Source organism: Oncorhynchus masou, chromosome 3 (genome assembly GCF_036934945.1).
Source record: "Oncorhynchus masou masou isolate Uvic2021 chromosome 3, UVic_Omas_1.1, whole genome shotgun sequence".
NCBI lineage: Eukaryota > Metazoa > Chordata > Actinopteri > Salmoniformes > Salmonidae > Oncorhynchus > Oncorhynchus masou.
In genome coordinates this window covers 16,563,044-16,587,129 of record NC_088214.1, presented here as the reverse complement: position 1 = coordinate 16,587,129, position 24,086 = coordinate 16,563,044, and the positions used below count along the sequence as shown (strand labels likewise).

The 24,086-nt window shown below is 43.1% G+C and overlaps 1 pseudogene; it reads right to left on the bottom strand.

Annotated features, from left to right (window-relative positions):
* Window positions 1–42: 42 nt before the first annotated feature.
* On the bottom strand, window positions 43–23,444 carry LOC135506799 (uncharacterized; annotated as a pseudogene).
* Window positions 23,445–24,086: the final 642 nt, after the last annotated feature.

The following is a 24,086-nucleotide window of genomic DNA, read 5'->3' as shown; positions in this document are numbered from 1 at the left end:
TCCAAAGTGTAATTAAAAACTTTACCATGCTCAAATAGATATTTACATAGCGCAGGCTACATGTGAAAGGATAGCTTCCATCTGACTAAGTTTCAAATGTTGGCAGGGGCTGTATTTGACCCCTGTTGCTTTGGCCTTGTAGAGGACAAAGCCACACATAATGGCAATGGCTGCTAGGAAACATCCAGCCATGAACACCATGTTCATGTTGGTCACTGAAAAGACAAGAAAACAAGTCAACACTTTCTTTCACCAAAACACACCAAAATACCCTCCCATCCAGAGATGTATCTTGAGGACTTGACTGCAGAGGTCCTTTAAAAATCATGGATAAGAACTGTTGTAACTTCAACTCAAAAGTACAACATTTCATTTTTTGCTTGTCCTGAGCTAATTACCCTCAAGGTAAGTGTTACCTGAGCTCTCAGAAGTCTTTATCAGGCGCAAAGGACCCTGGGAAATGTGATGCCTGGCCGTTTGCATGGAGGCATCTCTCTTACGGTGGTGGTGATCAGCAGATTGGAGGTGAGGTGGAGTTGATGCAGCCCTGGGCGCACCGGGTGTTGGGGTTCCCAGCCTCACACAGAATCACTGAACAGCTGATGACACCTACAGCCAGAGAGATCAAAGGTCACTTAACTGAGATGATATCATACTGGGTAGTCTAGTGGTTAAACACATTGGCACAGTAACCGAAAGATCGCTAGTTCAAATACCTAAACAAACTAGGTAAAAATATCCGTCGATGTGCCCTTGAGCAAGGCGCCTAACCCTAATTGCTCCTGTAAGTTTCAAGTTTTATTAGTCGTATGTACGGGATACACATTGTATATTGTACATTGTCCAACAAAATGCTTACTTTCAGCTCTGGATAAAAGTGCTACATGAATAAAATGTCAAATGTAAATATGACCTTTGAATAATCCAGCAACCTGTTCCTATGTACCTGGTCGTGCAGTCCGATGAATTTGAAAGCTTCCTTTTCTGAACCGGAAATGTCTCTTGTGTGAGAAGATTTGAACAGTCTCGTCCACATTGCACCTGGTAAAATAAAACATGATATTACAGCATTAATGGTAATGTTTCTTTCATTCAGAAAAATCTGTTAATGGCGTATCTCGTATTCCAATAAAATGTTAACATTACAGTGACTAGTGCCATTATGACGATGATGAATGGATGTCTTTGTGTTCTGAGTCTCAAACGTTTTCCACGATGGGGTAGGTGGGGTGGTAGTTGGCGTTGTCGTATGGCGCCGCTCTGCAAGACTCCACGAAGATCTCTGTGTTGTTCACGGTGGTTGTGGCCTCGATGTCCATGTAGATCATCTGCTTCACCACCACGTCTAATGGGTAGTCACGGGGATCCACCACACTGGTGAACTCACTCGTCTAGTAGAACTCAAACTGGTAGGTGAACATACCGAAGCCTTTCTCCACCACCGTGATGCTGTCCCTGTGTGCGCTGAAGCCCAGGCTGACATTGCCACGTTTGGCGTACTGGCAGTAGAACTGGATCTCCACCTGGTGGTGCCTGGTGATGATGTCATTGGGGTTGTCGAAGGTGGTGATTTTGTTCTTGAAGAGGAGGTTGCATCATCCTCCTGAATTCAGAGAAATGGAGAGGGAAATCATCTAGATAGCTACATTTGTGGGCACTGCCAGCACTGAACTCTTGAAAACACCCAAGGTGTACAGTACCAGTCAAAAGTTTGGACACACCTACTCATTCAAGGGTGTTTCTTTATTTTTACTATTTTCTACATTGTAGAATAATAGTGAAGACATCAAAACTATGAAATAACACATATAGAATCAGTTAGTAATTCTTCAAAGTAGCCACCCTTTGCCTTGACAGCTTTGCACACTATTGGCATTCTCTCAACCAGCTTCACCTGGAATGCTTCACATGCTTTTCCAACAGTCTTGAAGGAGTTCCCAAATACGGGGAGCACTTGTTGGCTGATTTTCCTTCACTGTGTGGTCCTATTCATCCCAAACCATCTCAATTGGGTTGAGGTCGGGGGATTGTGGAGGCCAGGTCATCTGTTGCAGCATTCCATCACTCTCCTTCTTGGTCAAATAGCCCTTACACAGCCTGGTTGTGTCATTGTCCTGTTGAAAAACAAATGATAGTCCCACTAAGCCCAAACCAGATAGGATGGTGTATCGCTGCAGAATGCTGTGGTAGCCATGCTGGTTAAGTGTGCCTTGAATTCTAAATAAATCAAACACAGTGTCACCAGCAAAGCACCCCCACACAATCACGCCTCCTCCTCCAAGCTTCGCAATGGGAACCACACATGCAGAGATCATCCGTTCACCTACTCTGCATCTCACAAAGACACAGCGGTTGGAACCAAAAACCTCAAATTTGGACTCATCAGACTAAAGGACGTATTTCCACAGGTCTAATGTTCATTGCTCGTGTTTCTTGGCCCAAGCAAGTCTCTTCTTATTATTGGTATCCTTCAGTAGTGGTTTCTTTGCAGCAATTCAACCATGAAGACCTGATTCACACATTCTCCTTTGAACAGTTGATGTTGAGATGTCTATTTTGCTTGAACTCTGTGAAGCATTTTTATTTGCAGTTAAATCTAATGAACATCCTCTGTAGCAGGTAACTCTGGGTCTAACTTTCCTGTGGCGGTCCTCATGAGAGCCAGTTTCATCATAGCGCTTGATGGTTTTTGAGACTGCACTTGAAGTCTTGAAATTTTCCGGTTGATCAGATTCATGTCTTAAGGTAATGATGGATTGTTGTTTCTCTTTGCTTATTTGAGCTGTTCTTGCCATAATATGGACTTGGTCTTTTACCAAATAGGGCTATCTTCTGTATACCACCCCTACATTGTCACAACTGATTGGCTCAAAAGTATTAAGGATCAATTCCACAAGAATCAATTCCACAAATTCACTTTTAACAAAGCACACCTCTTAATTGAAATGCATTCCAGGTGACTACCTTATGAAGCTGGTTGAGAGAATGCCAATAGTGTGCAAAGCTGTCATCAAGGCAAAGGGTGGCTACTTTGAAGAATCCCAAATAAATGTTGATTTGTTTAACCATTTTTTTGGATAATATATGATTCCATATGTGTTATGTGTTATTTCTTCATTATTTTCTACAATGTAGAAAATAATGAAAAACCTGAATAAGTGTGTCCAGACCTTTGACTGGTACTGTAGATCATTTCTATTTTGCTGTGCAACTCTTCGGGTTATGAGCAAGCATGTTGGTGTTTCCTTTGATGTTTCTCACCGGGCAGCATAAGGCATCCCTCACCAAAATTCTACATCTTGACCCTTTCTCTGAGGCAACCCTTTCTAAATCATTAGGCTGAATGATTCAAGATGTAGGGTTTTGGTGAAAGGGAGGGCTTATGCTGCCCGGTGAGAAACATCACAGGATTCAGCCTAATTCGTCCCTTGGGGTGAATATGCACTCGGACCAGGTTCAGTATGAATAACATAGACAATCACCCAGGAGTGAATGGGTCTCACACCCAAATAGATTTCCACATATCATCACACTATAATATTTGACATTTCAGAGGTCTTACCTCTATCTGAGTCCCACAGGCATTGAGGGGGATGACTCCGATCATGTGGGTGCTGTCGGAGAGGCGTTGCAGGTCGTAGGCAGAGTTACTGGGTTCACTGAGGCGGAGATGGCCCTCATGTACTCCAGGGATAGAGGACTTCTCCACTTCCACTGTCATGGTGGTCTCTTGGCAAACCACTTTGGCTTTGACTGTCACAGGAGAATGTGGACATATCTTGTTATTGTACAACGTATCAGTCTTATTGAAAACAATGTGATCAAAAACCAATGGTGGAAAAAGTACCCAATTGTCATACTTGAGTAGATGTTAAGATACCTTAATAGAAAATGTCTCAAGTAAAAGTCACCCAGTAAACACCACTTGAGTAAAAGTCTAAAAGTATTTGCTTTTACACATACTTAATTATCAAAAGTCAAAAATAATTTCAAATTCCTAATATTAAGCAAACCAGATGACACAATTTTCTTGTTTTTTTATTTACGGATAGCCAGGGGCACACTCCAACACTCATTTACAAACAAAGTGTTTGTGGTTAGTGAGCCAGCCAGATTAGAGGCAGTTGGGATGACCAGGGATGTTCTCTTAATAAGTGCATGAATTTGACCATTTCCCTTTCCTGCTAAGCTTTCAACATGCAACGAGTACTTTTGGGTGTCATTCATATCATTCATGATCATAGAAGAATCTATACCCACCATTTGTACGTCCTACAGTAAGCTGAGAGCCCCCTCTCTTCGGCAGGGACAAGTGGACAAAGCATCCAAAGCAGTGTTTTCCCTCAATTGCATTTAGAAATGTCACAGTATATGATCGGAATGCATTTCTCTCGACTGCATGGATGTAGAAGAAAGTGGTTCGCCCTTCACAGCAGCATGCCCCAGCGATGACACAGGGCAGCGCAGACACATTCATTACAGGAATCATGAGGGTAATGCACTTTATTGTTATACCAAATCATGGTTTTAGCCGCCCCAAAAAATATGACGTTTTGAGTGAGGTGGAAATTATTTTTACATCCATGATCTTCAACCTGGACTCAGGTGTATGCCGGGCAAAATCGCACATCATTAGCTAATTGTTGTGGATGTCCCCCCCCCAAAATCACTTAAAAACAGCTTAAACAAATGCAAATGGACACTACTTTGCTGTTATTCTGGCTACACTGTTTAACGCGACTGTGTTAGCCAACGTTGGCTAGCTAGCAAGCAAATGTTGCCAGCCATCATGGCAACAGAACATTTAAAACAAACGACTGGGTCGCGTCCATAGATTTAGAACAAAAAGACTGAACGACTGGGTTGTGTCTCTGGCAACAGAACCGATAGAACGAACGACCAGCCGGGTTGGGTAGCAACCCTAGATTTGTGTCAGGACTATCTCTTGGAAGGTTGAAATAGTATGAACATAGTATGAATAAACATAAATAAAATAAAGATGAATGAAAATATGTCAATCATTATTTGAATATGTTTGGTGACCTGTTGTATAAATGTGATAATGCACGTGAAGCCGGTGTTTGGAGAATATATTGGCACAGTTTTCAAGTCCTCGACTTCCTGGCTTCTCGGGCATTATCACTTAATTACAATTTGTATGATATTTTACGAATTGCAATTTGTACAATATCTTACGAATTTGCTAAACGTATGATATGTTATGAATAAAACAATGTTGTGGCTAATGTTAGCTAGGTGGCTAACACTAATGTTAGCTAGGTGGCTGACATTAGCTATGCTAAAGATTATGTGTGAAAGTTAGGGTTAAGGCTAGGATTTAGGTTAAAGGGGAAGGGTTAGCTAACATGCTAAGTAGTTGCAAAGATGCTAATTAGCCAAAATGCCTGTGATGAGATTCGATCAAGCAACCTTTGAGGTACAAGACGTTTGTGCTATACTACTACCCATCCACCCCAACCAACTACCCTACTTTCATTTTTGCCTTAAGTAACCTTCTGTCTTGTGTAACCACACCAAATATAACATATTAAACACATTTGAGTGTCCCAGATTTACTTTTACTATGTTATGTCTAGTCTATGAGACCAGGCTATGATCTTGGCTGTCTAACTGATGATAGAGTCAGAGCAGGTCTCTTTGCGGATGCTGTTAATAACTTGCAGAAAACCAGGCCGGCCATTACCCACTGATCAGCCAATGATTCATTATAGATTAGTATAACAGAGAAATTGTGAGTGAAAAAATCTTGGCTGCCGGCCATGCCAAGTTTCATACTGTTCTATTTGTATATAAAAATGTATTTTTTTGTGTGTGTTCATTTCAACCAGCCCACCCAACATTAAAATGTTTGTGTTTTTTCCGGTATGGTGTTTCCCCACTATTTATTTTGCCGGTCCTGGAACTTTCCGGCTTACATATGGATTTAAGATCAGCATAAACAACAGCACATTGTATTGTTACACTTCCACATCTAATAATAATGTTTCTCAGTCAGGTGCATTGGGAGAATTAATTTGATTTAAAAAAAGAGATTAATATCCCAAGGAAAATACCGGAAAGTAGCAGAAAGTAGCAGAAAGTAGCAGAAAGTAGCAGAAAGTACTGAAGTACCAGAGCAGTTCTGGTGATGATGCAGCATCATGAAACATGATTAGATGCCATGAGACCCACCCGTCTTCTCCCTCGGCAATGAAGCAAATGGGGAAATGCTCCCCCAGATCTTCCTGAATGGGTGTCCACCGAATGACAAACTCCCATTGGGTGGTCATGTGATTGGTGATGTTCTGAGGTCCACTGATGATGACATCAGTAATCCTAGCAAGGGTGCAAAACAGACAATCACACGAATCCAAATCATTCAGAGATATCAGTAGGAAGTAGGATGTACTCTTGGTTGTTAGACCTTTTGGTGATCTTATACTGTAAACAATACAGTAAAATCATACAGCAAGATACACTATATATACAAAAGTACATGGACACCTTTCCAACAAGTCAGTTCATCACATTTCTGCCCTGCTAAAGCTGCCCCGGTCAACTGCAGGTGCTGTTATTGTGAAGGGGAAAAGTCTAGATGCAACAATGGCTCAGCCACGAAGTGGTAGGCCACACAAGCTCACAGAATGGGAACGCTGAGTGCTGAAGCACGTAGTGTGTAAAAATCTCTGTCCTCAGTTGCAACACTTACTACTAAGTTCCTGCCTCTGGAAGCAACTTCATGAAATGGGTTTCCATGGCTGAGCAGCTGCACACAAGCCAAAGATCACCATGTGCAATGCCAAGCGTCGGCTGGAGTGGTGAAAAGCTCGCTGCCATTGGACTCTGGAGCAGTGGATACACGTTGTTCAGAGTGACGACTCACGCAGTATCATCTGGCAGTCTGACAGACAAATCTGGTTTTGGCGGACACCAGGAGAACGCTACCTGCCCCAATGCATAGTGCCAACTGTAAAGTTAGCTGTTTTTGAAAAACAGCCCCAGACCATTATTCCTTCTCCACAAAACTTTACAGTTGGCTAGTTTAGTTATAACGTGAACTGTTTTGCAGCATGTGTAAATGACATCAAGCTGCTTGCTTAGTGAGTAACACTTCCACCTGATTCGGCTCACACCGAGGATCAAACCCAGGACCTCTTCCTTGCTAGCACACGTGACCACCCTCCTGAAAGCATCTTACCAGTCAGTGCCATCGAAAAGTTTACAATTCGGCGACGCAAGTAAGGAGCTGAGGAGTACGTTTCATAGATCCCCATATGCCACACATACACTGTAGAAATACGATCATGGGTTTAATACTGTAATACAGACTTCATGGATATTGTCCCTTACATTGAGTGTGTAGCCTGTGCCTTGACCCTGATCTCCAGCTCCTTGTTGACCTCTGCATTAAGATGCTCTCCATTACGTGGTGTCGGATGCACGAACATGGGCAGGTAGATTGCAAGAGGGTTTTGTTCAGTCATCCACAGGCTCAAATGCAGTCACAACAGGCAGACGAAAATTCCAAACAGTATCCGCATGAAAAATGTCTAGGTCAGTGTAGGATCCACTCATTCAGAGTGGTCTTACTCTCTCATTTTTCAGAATACAAGCCTGAAACAATTTCTAAAGACTGTTGACATCTAGTGGAAGCCATAGGTGCAATTTGAGTCCTAAGTCAATGGATACTGTAATGGCATTCAATAGAAAACCACAAACATAAAAAATAACACTTCATGGATGGATGTTTCTAAGGTTTTCGCATGTCAAATCAGTTCTGTTATACTTACAGACATTATTTTAACAGTCTTGGAAACTTTAGAGTGTTTTATATCCAAATATACCAATTGTATGCATATCCTTCTGGGCATGAGTAGCAGGCAGTTTACTTTGGGCACGCTTTTCATGTGCCCCCTACCCTAGTGAAGTTTAATTAAGGATCGGACCCTTTGTTTCAATTTTCGCCTAAAATGACATACCCAAATCTAACTGCCTGTAGCTCAGGACCTGAAATGACATACCCAAATCTAACTGCCTGAAGCTCAGGACCTGAAATGACATACCCAAATCTAACTGCCTGAAGCTCAGGACCTGAAATGACATACCCAAATCTAACTGCCTGAAGCTCAGGACCTGAAATGACATACCCAAATCTAACTGCCTGAAGCTCAGGACCTGAAATGACATACCCAAATCTAACTGCCTGAAGCTCAGGACCTGAAATGACATACCCAAATCTAACTGCCTGAAGCTCAGGACCTGAAATGACATACCCAAATCTAACTGCCTGTAGCTCAGGACCTGAAGCAAGGATATGTATTTTCTTGGTGCCAATTGAAAGGTACTATTCCGAAGTTTGTGGAAATGTGAAATTAATGTTGGATATACATTTTTCATCTTTGAAATGCAAGAGAAAGGCCAGTATATCACTTCGGAGTCTAGGAAAAAGTTAGAGTTTGGCAACTAGATGGCAGCAGTGTGTGTGCAAATTTTTACACTGATCCAATGAACCCTTGCATTACTGTTCAAAATGTTGTATCAAGTCTGCCCAAATTTGCCGAATTGGTCAATTGATACATTTTCAAGTTCATGGGTGGCAGGTAGCCTAGTGGTTAGAGCGTTGGGTCAGTATCCGAAAGGTGGATCAAATCCCCGAGCTGACAAAGTAAAAATCTGTTGGTAACCCACTGTTCCGAGGCCTTCATTGTAAATAAGATTTTGTTCTTAACTGACTTGCCTAATTAAATAAAGGTTAAATAAAATAAACATAACTCAAACATTAAAGTTTACATACTCCCAGGAATATCCTAAATTATGGAGGGAGGAGGGGCAGACACAGCATGGGTGCGAACTGTAGAACCCAGTTCCTACATTTGAATATAAAAATGTATTTTATCAAACAAAATTATGCTACACTTTATCTCTGGGACACAGCGATAAAATTACTGAATGTAAGTACATTATTTACCTTCAGAGGTGAATGTATTAAACCAGTTGCCGTGATAAAGTTTTTGTTGTTGTTGTGCACTCTCCTCAAACAATAGCATAGTATTTTTTCACTGTAATAGCTATTGTAAATTTGACAGTGCAGTTGGTATTAACAATAGTTTAAGCTTTCTGCCGATTTAAGGGGACACACACGCAAACACCGATCCCACTTTTTTTGTGTCTACGTGATTCAATATGTGTTATTTCATAGTTTTGATGTCTTCACTATTATTCTACGATTTAGAAAATAGTAAAAATAAAGAAAAACCCTGGAATGAGTATGTGTGTCCAAACTTTTGACTGGTACTGTTCATACATACATAATGTTACACTGATGCTTATATGAACTCGAACCCTGTCTCAGAGAAACAGCAAGCAGAGGTAAGAGTAAATCCAGATCTTTACTTAAAGGCTTGATAGAAACAAGGCACACGTATTCACACCCTTCAGTCAATGCGTGTTACAATCACGTGTATCAACGATTACAGCTAAGTTTTTCTGGGTAAGTCTCTAAGAGCTTTGCACACCTGGATTGTACAATATTTGCAGATTATTCTTTTAAAAGTTCTTCGAGCTCTGTTAAGTTGGTTGTTGATCATTGATAGACAGCCATTTGCAAAATATTGCCATACATTTTCAATCTTATTTAAGTCAACTGTAACTAAGCCACTCAGGAGGATTCAATGCCATCTTGGTAAGCAACTCCAGTGTAGATTTGGCCTTGTGTTTAAGGTTATTGTCCTGCTGAAAGGTGAAATTGTCTTCCAGGTTCTGTTGGAAAGCAGACGGAACCAGGTTTTCCTCTAGGATTTTGCCTGTGCTTAATTCTATTCTGTTCTTGACACATTGTTTTGTAGTATTATTTTAGTGCCTTTTTGCAAACAAGATGCATGTTTTGGAATATTTGTATTCTGTACTGGCTTCCTTCTTTTCACTCTTTCATTTAAGTTAGTACTGTGGAGTAACTACAATGTTGTTGATCCATCCTCAGTTTTAACCTAACACAGCCATTAAACTCTGTAACTGTTTTAAAGTCACCATTGGCCTCATGGTGAAATCCCTGAGCGGTTTCCTTCCGTTACGGCAACTGATTTAGGAAGGACGCCTGTGTCTTTGTATTGACTGGGTTTATTGATACACCATCCTAACTGTAATTAATACCTTCACCATGCTCAAAGGGATATTCGATGTCTGCTTTTTTGGGAGGGGGGAGGCTGTAACACAACAAAATGGGGGAAAAGTAAAGGGGTTTGTAATTTTCTGAAGGCAAGTCAAGACCAAAGTTGTTCTTGACCATAAATGTCTTGTCAAAATTACCAATTGAAGAACACAGTGTATAGTGTATATTATATATCGATACAACAAAGAATTCCAATGTACATGTATCTGTTGCTTTTAATACCTGCAAATGGCAAATAAACTACTTGAACTTTAATTTACACTCCAGTGATCTGTCTTCAAACAGTGAGTTGTCATTCTAGTGAAGCCTGATATGAATGTCCCCTCAACATGCGCAGACATGAGATGAATTCCCTTCAGTAGGGCCATGCAATAATAACTTACATGCCACAAATAAATCATATCATCTCTGTGTGACCTTGACAGATTTCATATTAAAATGTCAATGCGTTCATCAGGGTAGAACATGCATGCCTCATATTTCATCACTTTATCTGTTGAAGCATTATCTGTTGAAACAATGGCTTCCACTATTGGTCTGCTATCAATGAATCTCTTTCTCAGTGCATCACTATCTGGTTATTGTTATGACCCTTAACAGGCTTGGCAGAAAGTCACTTAGTTTGGGATTTGTGTTTACTGATCAATAAGATTGTGACTTACAGCTGGAAGGCGTGTGGAGATGGAATATTGTGGAAAAATACAGCGGCACTTTTGGAGACCAGTTGGTGGTGCTCTTTATCAATGTGAGTTGTACTCACCACACACAAGTTGCTTTTGGCATTTATACCTCAATACATGGCAAGCATTTAGAATTGGAGATAAGATACTGGCTACATTTAGCTTAGTCCTTGATGAAAATTCTTAATGGAAAAGCTCAATTGAAATAGTTTTCAGGCTAGAACAAAGCTCAATTTAGGGTTGGGGAACCAGTGAAGATATGAGTGTGTTCATTTTACACTTGGATCTTTTGTGAAGAATAGTAGCTCTAATTCTAAACCATTATGCTTCCTGTCAAGTTAAGTAGAAGCATTTAATAATCACAACCACCCACAGATTTGCACGCACACACACACACACACACACACACACACACACACACACACACACACACACACACACACACACACACACACACACACACACACACACACACACACACACACACACACACACACACACACACACACACACACACACACACACACACACACACACACACACACACACACACACACACCTGTGTGGCTCAGTCGGTAGAGCATGGCGCTTGCAACGCCAAGCGTCGTGGGTTCGATTCCCGCTGGGGCCACCCATATGTAAAAGTAGTGGCCCCAGCCGACTTGTAAGTCGCTTTGGACAAAAGCGTCTGCTAAATGGGATATATTTTTATATATATATATATACCTGAGCAGCAGAGGAAAGTGATAGTGGCAGATTATGGCAGGTTATATTGGCGATGCACTTGACAATGGTGTGTAAACAGAGGAAGGCTCATAATGAGTTTAAATGACCCTGTGTACCACAGAGTGCCATAGTGCTTCTGTCTGAGACACACATACATGTGGGGAAGCTAGCTTAACTTCCGTTCCTTTATTTATGACATAAATAAATATTGATTAGGTAACACACTTGCCTTGCTGTCTCCCACAGTATATGTCGTTTCTGGACATATACTGTATCAAATGGATGTTTTTGACAGTACGTTGAGCATACTGTATATTACTGTATATTAAGTTCCTTATTTTTCTCTCTCTCTATCTATCACTCTCTTCCTCTCTCATCCACACCTGGATGTTTTGTTTGTGTTGTGTTAAGTGTTTACTTAACAAAAGGTGGATTTCTTATGTCAGACTGCCACTGGGTTAGAGGACCAAACAGAGGAAGGAGGGAGGGAGGGAGGAGGGAGGGAGGAGGGAGGGAGGAGGGAGGGAGGGAGGGAGGGAGGGAGGGAGGGAGGGAGGGAGGGAGGGGGAGGGAGGGAGGGAGGGAGGGAGGGAGGGAGGGAGGGAGGGAGGGAGGGTGAGGAAGATGGAGGGAGTCTGAGAGAAAGAAAGGTCAGCAGTAGGAGGGGGGACAGAGGGAGAAAATAACAGAAGTGAAACATATGCCGGGGAAGAGAGAGGGAGATGGGAGATAGATAGAGAGATAGAAATGTCAGCATGTGGGGGATGCGGGAGGGTTTGGGGAAAAGGGAGAAGATATAGAGAGAGAACAGGGGAAAAGATGTGGACAATGTGAAAATAGGAGATGGAGATGGAGGACTCCTTTAATAACTATAAATTAATAAATTATTGACGGTAAGACACTACAGAGGGTAGTGCGTACGGCCCAGTACATCACTGGGACCAAGCTTCCAGCCATCCAGGACCTATACACTAGGCGGTGTCAGAGGAAGCCTCCACATTGACTCAGTACCGGTACCCCCTGTATATAGCCTCCACACTGACTCAGTACCGGTACCCCCTGTATATTGCCTCCACACTGACTCAGTACCGGTACCCCCTGTATATAGCCTCCACACTGACTCAGTACCGGTACCCCCTGTATAGAGTCTCCACATTGACTCAGTACCGGTACCCCCTGTATATAGCCTCCACACTGACTCAGTACCGGTACCCCCTGTATAGAGTCTCCACATTGACTCAGTACCGGTACCCCCTGTATATAGCCTCCACACTGACTCAGTACCGGTACCCCCTGTATATAGCCTACACATTGACTCAGTACCGGTACCCCCTGTATATAGCCTCCACACTGACTCAGTACCGGTACCCCCTGTATATAGCCTCCACACTGACTCAGTACCGGTACCCCCTGTATATAGCCTCCACACTGACTCAGTACCGGTACCCCCTGTATAGAGTCTCCACATTGACTCACTACCGGTACCCCCTGTATATAGCCTCCACACTGACTCAGTACCGGTACCCCCTGTATATAGCCTCCACATTGACTCAGTACCGGTACCCCCTGTATATAGCCTCCACACTGACTCAGTACCGGTACCCCCTGTATATAGCCTCCACATTGACTCAGTACCGGTACCCCCTGTATATAGCCTCCACACTGACTCAGTACCGGTACCCCCTGTATAGAGTCTCCACATTGACTTAGTACCGGTACCCCCTGTATATAGCCTCCACACTGACTCAGTACTGGTACCCCCTGTATATAGCCTCCACATTGACTCAGTACCGGTACCCCCTGTATATAGCCTCCACATTGACTCAGTACCGGTACCCCCTGTATATAGCCTCCACATTGAATCAGTACCGGTACCCCCTGTATATAGCCTCCACACTGACTCAGTACCGGTACCCCCTGTATATAGCCTCCACATTGACTCAGTACCGGTACCCCCTGTATATAGCCTCCACACTGATTCAGTACCGGTACCACCTGTATATAGCCTCCACACTGACTCAGTACCGGTACCCCCTGTATATAGCCTCCACATTGACTCAGTACCGGTACCCCCTGTATATAGCCTCCACACTGACTCAGTACCGGTACCCCCTGTATAGAGTCTCCACATTGACTCAGTACCGGTACCCCCTGTATATAGCCTCCACACTGACTCAGTACCGGTACCCCCTGTATATAGCCTCCACATTGACTCAGTACCGGTACCCCCTGTATATAGCCTCCACATTGACTCAGTACCGGTACCCCCTGTATATAGCCTCCACACTCTCAGTACCGGTACCCCCTGTATATAGCCTCCACATTGACTCAGTACCGGTACCCCCTGTATATAGCCTCCACACTGACTCAGTACCGGTACCACCTGTATATAGCCTCCACACTGACTCAGTACCGGTACCCCCTGTATATAGCCTCCACATTGACTCAGTACCGGTACCCCCTGTATATAGCCTCCACACTGACTCAGTACCGGTACCCCCTGTATATAGCCTCCACATTGACTCAGTACCGGTACCCCCTGTATATAGCCTCCACACTGACTCAGTACCGGTACCCCCTGTATATAGCCTCCACACTGACTCAGTACCGGTACCCCCTATATATAGCCTCCACATTGACTCAGTACCGGTACCCCCTGTATATAGTCTCCACATTGACTCAGTACCGGTACCCCCTGTATATAGCCTCCACATTGACTCAGTACCGGTACCCCCTGTATATAGCCTCCACATTGACTCAGTACCGGTACCCCCTGTATATAGCCTCCACATTGACTCTGTACCGGTACCCCCTGTATATAGCCTCCACACTGACTCAGTACCGGTACCCCCTGTATATAGCCTCCACATTGACTCAGTACCGGTACCCCCTGTATATAGCATTGTTATTGTTATTTTATTGTGATATTTTTTATTCTTCTTAACTCGTTCTTCAACTGCACTGTTTGTTAAGGGCTTGTAAGGAAGCATTTCACTGTTGTATTCGGCGCATGTGACAAATACAGTTTGATTTGATATAATAATTTTATTGAGTGGTCAGACAGAAAAATACTGTACACCAGATTAAGACCTCTGCCTTTGAGGCTCAGCTCATAACCTCTGAAATACACTGTGTGTGTGTGTGTGCGTACGTGCAGTGTATGTGAGAGGGTGGGAGGCAAGTGAGGGACAATATAGGGAAGGACACAGGTGTGTGCCCTCATCTCTCTCTTTGTATGCAGCAAAGCCTCTGATGGTGAAAGGATGGATTTTCCCTTGAGCTGGACCCTGGTCACGGTGAGTGTGACACACCAATAAACAACCTGATTTCTCTGCCTTCTGCTACAGTCCTTCAGTCTATCAATCATCCTACCGTTTATTTCAGTAAGCACACTCTTGTCTTTATATTCATGTATGGTTCCACCAATTACAGTTGAAGTCGGAAATTTACATACACTTAGGTTGGAGTCATTAAAACTCGGTTTTCAACCATGGTCACGGCTGTCGCTGTAAGAAGACCATAATGCAGCGTGGTGAGCGTCAATTTTCCTTTTTTATTTCAAAATGTCACCAACAAATGAAAAACAACCATGAAGCTTACAAGGCATTAGTGCCACAAACAAAGTTAACTATCCACAAAGCCAGGTGGGAAAAGTGCTGCCTAAGTATGGTTCCCAATCAGAGACAACAATAGACAGCTGTCCCTGATTGAGAACCATACCCGGCCAACACAAAGAAATACAAAACATAGAAAATAGAACATAGAATGCCCACCCCACGTCACACCCTGACCTAACCAAATAGAGAAATAAAACGGCTCTCTAAGGTCAGGGCGTGACAACCACTCCACAAATTTATTGTTAACAAACTATAGTTTTGGCAAGTTGGTTAGGACATTTACTTTGTGCATGACACATGTAATTTTTCCAACAATTGTTTACAGACAGATTAATTATCTTATAATTGTAACGCCCTGGTTGAAATATATTATGTTTATTCTTCATTTATTCGGTCAGGCCAGGGTGTGACATGGGTTATTGTGGTGTGTTTTTGTCTTGGGGTTTTGTGGGATGTCTAGCGTTAGTCTATGGCTGCCTGAGGCGGTTCTCAGTCAGAGTCAGGTGATTATCGTTGTCTCTGATTGGGAACCATATTTAGGCAGCCATATTCTTTGTGTGTTTCGTGGGTGATTGTCCTTAGTGTCCTTGTTCCTGTCTCTGTGTTAGTTTACACTAGTATAGGCTGTTTCGGTTTTCGTTACGTTCTTTTGTTTTGTAGTGTTTGTATTTTGATTCGTGTTTACGTTTGTTCATTAAACATGGATCGCAATCTACACGCTGCATTTTGGTCCGACTCTTCTTCACCGCATGAAAACCGTTACAATAATTCACTGTATCACAATTCCAGTGGGTCAGAAGTTTACATACACTAAGTTGACTGTGCTTTTAAACAGCTTGGAAAAATCCAGAAAATTATGTCATGGCTTTAGAAGCTTCTAATAGGCCAATTGACATCACTTGAGTTAATTGGAGGTGTACCTGTGGATGTATTTCAAGGCATACCTTCCTTCAAACTCAGTGCCTCTTTGCTTGACATCACGGGAAAATCAAAATAAATCAGCCAAGACCTCAGGAAAAAATTGTAGACCTCCATAAGTCTGGTTCATCCTTGGGAGGAATTTCCAAACGCCGGAAGGTACCATGTTCATCTGTACAAACAATAGTATGCAAGTATAAACATCATGGGACCATGCAGCCGTCATACCGCTCAGGAATGAGACGCGTTCTGTCTCCTAGAGGTGAACGTATTTTGTTGCAAAATGTGCAAATCAATCCCAGAACAACAGCAAAGGACCTTGTGAAGATGCTGGAGGAAACAGGTACAAAAGTATCTATATCCACAGTAAAACGAGTCCTATATCGACATAACCTGAAGGGGCCACTCAGCAAGGAAGAAGCCACTGCTCCAAAACTGCCATAAAAAAGCCAGACTATGGTTTGCAACTGCACATGGGGACAAAGATCATACTTTTTGGAGACATGTCCTCTGGTCTGAATAAAACAAAAATAGAACTGTTTGGCCATAATGACCATCGCTATGTTCAGAGGAAAATGGGGAGGCTTGCAAGCCAAAGAACACCATCCCAACCGTGAAGCATGGGGGTGGCAGCATCATGTCATGGGGTGATTTGCTGCAGGAAACACTGATGAACTTCACAAAATAGATGGCATCATGTGGCAGGAAAATTATGCGGATATATTGAAGCAACATCTCAAGACATCAGTCAGGAAGTTTGGTCGCAAATGGGTCTTCCAAGTGGACAACGACCCTAAGCATACTTCCAAAGTTGTGGCACAATGGCTTAAGGACAACAAAGTCAAGGTATTGGAGTGGCCATCACAAATCCCTGACCTCAATCCTATAGAACATTTGTTGGCAGAACTGAAAAAGCGTGCACGAGCAAGGAGGCCTACAAACCTGACTCAGTTACACCAGCTCTGTCAGGAGGAATGAGCCAAAATGCACCCAACTTATTGTGGGAAGCTTGTGGAAGTCTAGCCAAAACGTTTAAACTATTTAAAGGCAATGCTACCAAATACTAATTGAGTGTATGTAAAGTTCTGACCCACTGAGAATGTGATGAAAGAAATAAAAGCTGAAATATATCATTCTCTCTGCTATTATTCTGACATTTCACATTCTTAAAATAAAGTGGTGATCCTAACTGACCTAAGACAGGGAATTTTTACTAGGATTAAATGTCAGGACTTGTGAAAAACTGAGTTTAATGTATTTGGCTAAGGTGTATGTACCTCTGACTTCAACTGTATGTTATAATGATTGAAGTCATTGTTATATAATGTCATGTAATGGCTATGGGATAGAATAAGAGTGAATTCCCCTTGGATTATCACTGAAAAGTGTTAAATAAACTATCCTGGTTAAACGTACAAAATTATGAACACGGTGAAGTTGAGGTGATTTAGGAGTGGCCATAAATTGTTGTAATTCAGTTCAGCCGGAGGTCAATGTGTCTAAAACTATGCACAATTAGTTTAGCTGTCTGTTTTCCATTAGTCTGTATTCCTCACCCTTCTTCATCCCTCTTTTCACCTCGTTCCATGTCTCTGTTCTATATTTTAACACTTTTGTCTCTTCTACTTTCACTCAGTCTTTAATTTTTGCTGTGTGAATCACACATTTGTTTAGAGGGTTAATATTTTAAATCTGATATCAACACAATCTCAGTATATTTGTCAGCAGCTACAATACATCAATATATACAGTACCATTCAAAAGTTTGGACACACCTACTCATTCCAGGGTTTTTCTTTATTTTTACTAATAGTGAAGACATCAAAACTATGAACGAACATATGGAATCATGTAGGAAGCAAAAAGTAGCCACCTTTGCCTTGATGACAGCTTTGTACACTCTTGGCATTCGCTCAACCAGCTTCATGAAGTAGTCACCTGGAATGCATTTATGTTAACAGGTGTGCCTTGTTAAAAGTACATTTGTGGAATTTCTTTCCTTCTTAATGCATTTGAGCCAATCAGTTGTGTTGTGATAAGGTATGGGTGGTATACAGAAGATAGCCCTATTTGGTTAAAGACCAAGTCAATATTATGGCAAGAACATCTCAAATAAGCAAAGAGAAATGACAGTCCAAATCATTACTTTAAGACAAGAAAGTCAGACAATCCGCAAAATTTCAAGAACATTAAACATTTCTTCAAGTGCAGTCGCAAAAACTGTCAAGTGCTATGATGAAACTGGTTCTCATGAGGACCGCCACAGGAAAGGAAGACCCAGATTTACCTCTGCAGCAGAGGATAAGTTCATTATTGTTACCACCCTCAGAAAAGTCAGCCAAAATAAATGCTTTACCGAGTTCAAGTAACAGACACATCTCAACATTCAACATCAACTGTTCAGAGGAGACTGCCTGAATCAGGTCTTCATGGTCAAATTGCTGCAAAGAAACCACTACTAAAGGACACCAATAAGTTGAAAAGACTTGCTTAGGACAAAAAACACAAGACATGGACATTAGACTGGTGGAAATCTGTCCTTTGGTCTGAGTCTAAATTTGAGATGTTTGGATCCAACCGCCGTGTTTTTGTGACAGTGAGAAGCAGAGGAGATGAACCGATGATCTCCACATGTGTTGTTCACACTGTGAAGCATGCATGAGGAGATATTATGGTGTGGGGGTGCTTTGCTGGTTACACTGTCAGTTATTTATTTAGAATTCAAGGCACCTGTCACACCCTGACCATAGTTTGCTTTGTATGTTTCTATGTTTTGTTGGGTCAGGGTGTGATCTGAGTGGGCATTCTATGTTGTGTGTCTAGTTTGTCTGTTTCTGTGTTTGGCCTGAAATGGTTCTCAATCAGAGGCAGGTGTTAGTCATTGTCTCTGATTGGGAACCATATTTAGGTAGCCTGTTTGGTGTTATAGTTTTCTTATTAAAAACAAACATGAATTTCAACCACGCTGCATTTTGGTCCTCCTCTCCTTCGACGGAAGAATCCCGTTACAGCACCACTTAACCAGCATGGCTACCACAGCATTCTGCAGCGATTTGCCATCCCATCTGGTTTGCGCTTACTGGGACTATCATTTATTTTTCAACAATGACACAACACACCTCCAGGCTGTGTAAGGGCTATTTATGAGTGAAGGAAAAGCAGCCAACAAGTTCTCAGCATATGTGGGAACTCCTTCAAGACTGTTGGAAAAGCATTCCTGGTGAAGCTGGTTGATAGAATGCCAAGAGTGTGCTAAGCTGTTATCAAGGCAAAGGATGGCTACTTTGAATAATATAAAATATATTTTGATTTGATTAACACTTTTCTTGTGATGACATGATTCCATATGTGTTATTTCATAGTTTTGATGTCCTCACTAACATTCTACAATGTAGAAAATAATCAAATAAAGAAAAACCCTTGAATAAGTAGGTGTGTCCAAACTTTTGACTGGTACTGTAACATTCAACTTGTTACAGGCTTTGGTTTATCCTTTTATATTTAGGGGTTTGACGTCAGCACCGATTGGTGTCACCTTGTTCGTCAGTATGTGTTACACCTGTGCTGGTTTGGCATCTTGTTAATGGTTAGGCATTTCACCTGCGCTGGCCCAGGTGCTATTGAAGAGTGGCTGGCCCAGTGCTCCAGTGGTCTTGAGTGATGTGGAGGGTTAGCATCTTTAATTTGTTCTCCGTATTTGATTTGTAGGCAAACAATCATTTATCTGATCTTCCCTGTTGTTTTGCTTCCTGCCTTTAAGTTTGGAGTGAGTTTTAATTTTGTTTTGCTGTTTGGCAAATTTAGTGGGTGCTCATGGTGGGTATCTTTTAGGTCCCAGTTGTGGTTTCTAGTCAACTTGCAGTGGACACTCGCATGAGTGTCTATCAGAATCCCTCCTATATGTTTATTTATTTTATTTAACCTTTAACTATGGCAAGTCTGTTAATAACAAGTTCTTATTTACAATGACGGCCTGCCCCGACCAAACCCGGATGACGCTTGATCAATTGTGCGCCGCCCTATAGGACTCTCAATCACGACCTGATGTGATACTGTCTGGGTTCAAACCAGGGATTTTAGTGACGCCTCTTGTACAGAGATGCAGTGGCTTAGACTGCTGCGCCGCTCGGGAGCATATAAACCCACCTGTTTGTTCTGTTTATGGTCAGTGACTCTTTATTTGTTACCCTTTCTGTTAGTGACAAGTTTTACATTTTTTTGCTGGGGAACTAGAGAGATAGCATATCTGTATGTATTGGTCTGCCTACAGAATTTTTTTTATTTTACCTTTATTTAACTAGGCAAGTCAGTTAAGAACAATTTCTTATTTTCAATGACGGCCTAGGAACAGTGGGTTAACTGCCTGTTCAGGGGCAGAATGACAGATTTGTACCTTATCAGCTCAGGGATTTGAACTTGCAACCTTTCGGTTATTAGTCCAACACTCTAACCACTAGGCTACCCTAGTAATATTATTATTACTATTATTATTAAATGTACATAATGGAGAATGGATGTTATTTCAATGTACCAATATGTGGAACAAATCAATTTAGGCCCAATGTACAGAATATATACAAAAGTATGTGGACACCTGTTCAAATAAGTGGATTAAGGTATTTCAGGCACACCCATTACTGACAGTAATGGGTGTACAAAATAAAGCACACAGACATGCAATCTCCATAGACAAACATTGGCTGTAGAATGGCCTTACTGAAGAGCTCAGTGACTTTCAACGTGGCGCTGTCATAGCACGCCACCTTTCCAACAAGTCAGTTCATAACATTTCTGCCCTGCTAGAGCTGTCCCGGTCAACTGTAAGTGCTGTTATTGTGAAGTAGAAACGTCTATGAGCAACAACAGCTCAGCCACGAAGTGGAAGGCCACACAAGCTCACAGAACGGGACCGCTGAGTGCTGAAGAGCGTAGCACCTAAAAATGGTCTGTCCTCGGTTGCAAAACTGACTTCCAAACTGCCTCTGGAAGCAACATCCTTCCGTACAAGAACTGTTCTTTGGGAGCTTCATGAAATGGGTTTTCTTGGCCGAGCAGCTGCACACAAGCCTAAAGTCACCATGCACAATGCCAAGCATCGGCTGGAGCAGTGTAAAGCGCTCCGCCATTGGACTCTGGAGCGGTGTAAAGCGCTCTGCCATTGGACTCTGGAGCGGTGTAAAGCGCTCCGCCATTGGACTCTGGAATGGTGTAAAGCGCTCTGCCATTGGACTCTGGAGCGGTGTAAAGCGCTCCGCCATTGGACTCTGGAACGGTATAAAGCGCTCCGCCATTGGACTCTGGAGCAGTGTAAAGCGCTCTGCCATTGGACTCTGGAGCAGTGTAAAGCGCTCCGCCATTGGACTCTGGAGCGGTGTAAAGCGCTCTGCCATTGGACTCTGGAGCGGTGTAAAGCGCTCCGCCATTGGACTCTGGAGCAGTGTAAAGCGCTCCGCCATTGGACTCTGGAGCGGTGTAAAGCGCTCCGCCATTGGACTCTGGAGCGGTGTAAGCGCTCCGCCATTGGACTCTGGAGCGGTGGAAAGCGCTCCGCCATTGGACTCTGGAGCGGTGTAAAGCGCTCCGCCATTGGACTCTGGAGCGGTGTAAAGCGCTCCGCCATTGGACTCTGGAGCGGTGTAAAGCGCTCCGCCATTGGACTCTGGAGCAGTGTAAAGCGCTCCGCCATTGGACTCTGGAGCAGTGTAAAGCGCTCCGCCATTGGACTCTGGAGCGGTGGAAAGCGCTCCGCCATTGGACTCTGGAGCGGTGTAAAGCGCTCCGCCATTGGACTCTGGAGCGGTGTAAAGCTCTCCGCCATTGGACTCTGGAGCGGTGTAAAGCGCTCCGCCATTGGACTCTGGAGCGGTGTAAAGCGCTCCGCCATTGGACTCTGGAGCTGTGTAAAGCGCTCCGCCATTGGACTCTGGAGCAGTGTAAAGCGCTCCGCCATTGGACTCTGGAGCAGTGGAAACACGTTCATTTGTAGTAAAGAATCACGCTTCACCATCTGGCAGTCCGTCGGACAAATCTGGGTTTGGGGGATGCCAGGAGAACGCTACCTGCTCGAATGCATAGTGCCAACTGTAAAGTTTGTTGGAGGGGGAATAATGGTCTGGGGTTGTTTTTCATGGTACGGACTAAGCCCCTTAGTTCCAGTGAAGGGAAATCTTAATGCTACAGCATACAATGCAATTATAGATTATTCTGTGCTTCCAACTTTATTGAAACAGTTTGGGGAAGGCCCTTTCCTGTTTAAGAATGACAATGCCCCATGCATAAAGTGAGGTCCATACAGAAATGGTTTGTCGAGATCAGTGTGGAAGAACTTGACTGGCCTGCACAGAGCCCTGACCTCAACCCCATCGAATAGCTTTGGGATGAATTAGAATGCTGACTATGAGCCAGGCCTAATTGCCCAATATCAGTGCCCGACCTCACTAATGTGCTTGTGGCTGAATGGAAGCAAGTCCCCACAGCAATGTTACAAAATCTAGTGGAAAGCCTTACCAGAAGAGTGGAGGCTGTTATAGCAGCAAAGGGGGGACCAACTCCATATTAATGCCCATGATTTTGGAATGAGATGTTTGATGAGCAGTTATCCACATACTTTTGTCCAGTGTATTTCTAGCAGAGGAGGCTGGTGAGGAGGAGCTATGGGATGGCTGGAATGGAGTAAATGGAATTGAATCAAACGAGGTTTCCATATGTTTGTTGTTCCATTCATCAAATTAAATCAACTTTTATTTGTCACACAGGTGTGGACCTTACAGTGAAATGCTTACTTACAAGCGCTTAACCAGCAATGCAGTTTTAAGAAAATGGAATTAAGAAAATATTTACCCCCTCTACCGGTACAAGTCAATGTGTGGGGTTACAGGTTGGTCGAGGGGGTGGGGGTCAATGAAAATAGTCTGGGTGGCCATTTGATAAATTGTTCAGCAGTCTTATGGCTTGGGGGTATTATGTAGGTATTACAGACTCGGTCAGGGAGAGGTTGAAAATGTCAGTGAAGACACTTGCCAGTTGGTCCGCGCATGCTTTGAGTACATATACTTGCAATCCGTCTGCCCCCGCGACCTTGTGAATGTTGACCTGTTAAAAGGTCTTGCTCACATCGGCTATGGAGAGCGTGATCACACAGTCGTCCGGAACAGCTGGTGCCGTCATGCATGCTTCAGTTTTGCTTGCCTAGAAGCGAGCATTAAAGGCATTTAGCTCGTCTGGTAGGCTCGCGTCACTGGGCAGCACGCGGCTGGGTTTCCCTTTGTAGTCCGTAATAGTTTGCAAGCCTTGACACATCCAACGAACGTCAGAGCTGGTGTAGTAGGATTCCATCTTTATCCTGTATTGACGCTTTGCCTGTTTGATGGTTCATCTGAGGGCATAGCGATTTCTTATAAGCTTCCGGATTAGTGTCCCTCTCTTTGAAAGCCACAGCTCTCGCCTTTAGCACGGTGCGGTTGTTGACTGTAATCTATGGCTTCTGGTTTGGATATGTACGTACGGTCACTGTGGGGATGACATCATCGATGCACTTATTGATGAAGCCGGTGACTTAGGTGGTATACTGCTCAATACCATTGGATGATTCCTAGAACATATTCCAGTCTGTGCTAGCAAAACAGTCCTGTAGTTTAGCATTCGCGTCATCCAACCACTTCCCTATTGAGTGAGTCATTGGTGCTTCCTGCTTTAGCTTGTGCTTGTAAACAGGAATCAGGAGGATAGAATTATGGTCCGATTTTCCAAATGGAGGGTGAGGGAGAGCTTTGTGTACGTCTCTGTGTGTGGAGTAAAGGTGGTCTGGAGTTTTTTCCTCTGGTTGCACATGAGACATGCTGATAGAAATTAGGTAAAAACCGTTTTAACCGATTTAAGTTTATCTGCAATAAAGCCCCCGGCCACTAAGAGTGCGGCTTGAGCATTTTTTGGTTTGTTTATGGCCTTATACATCTCGTTGAGAGCGGTCTTAGTGTC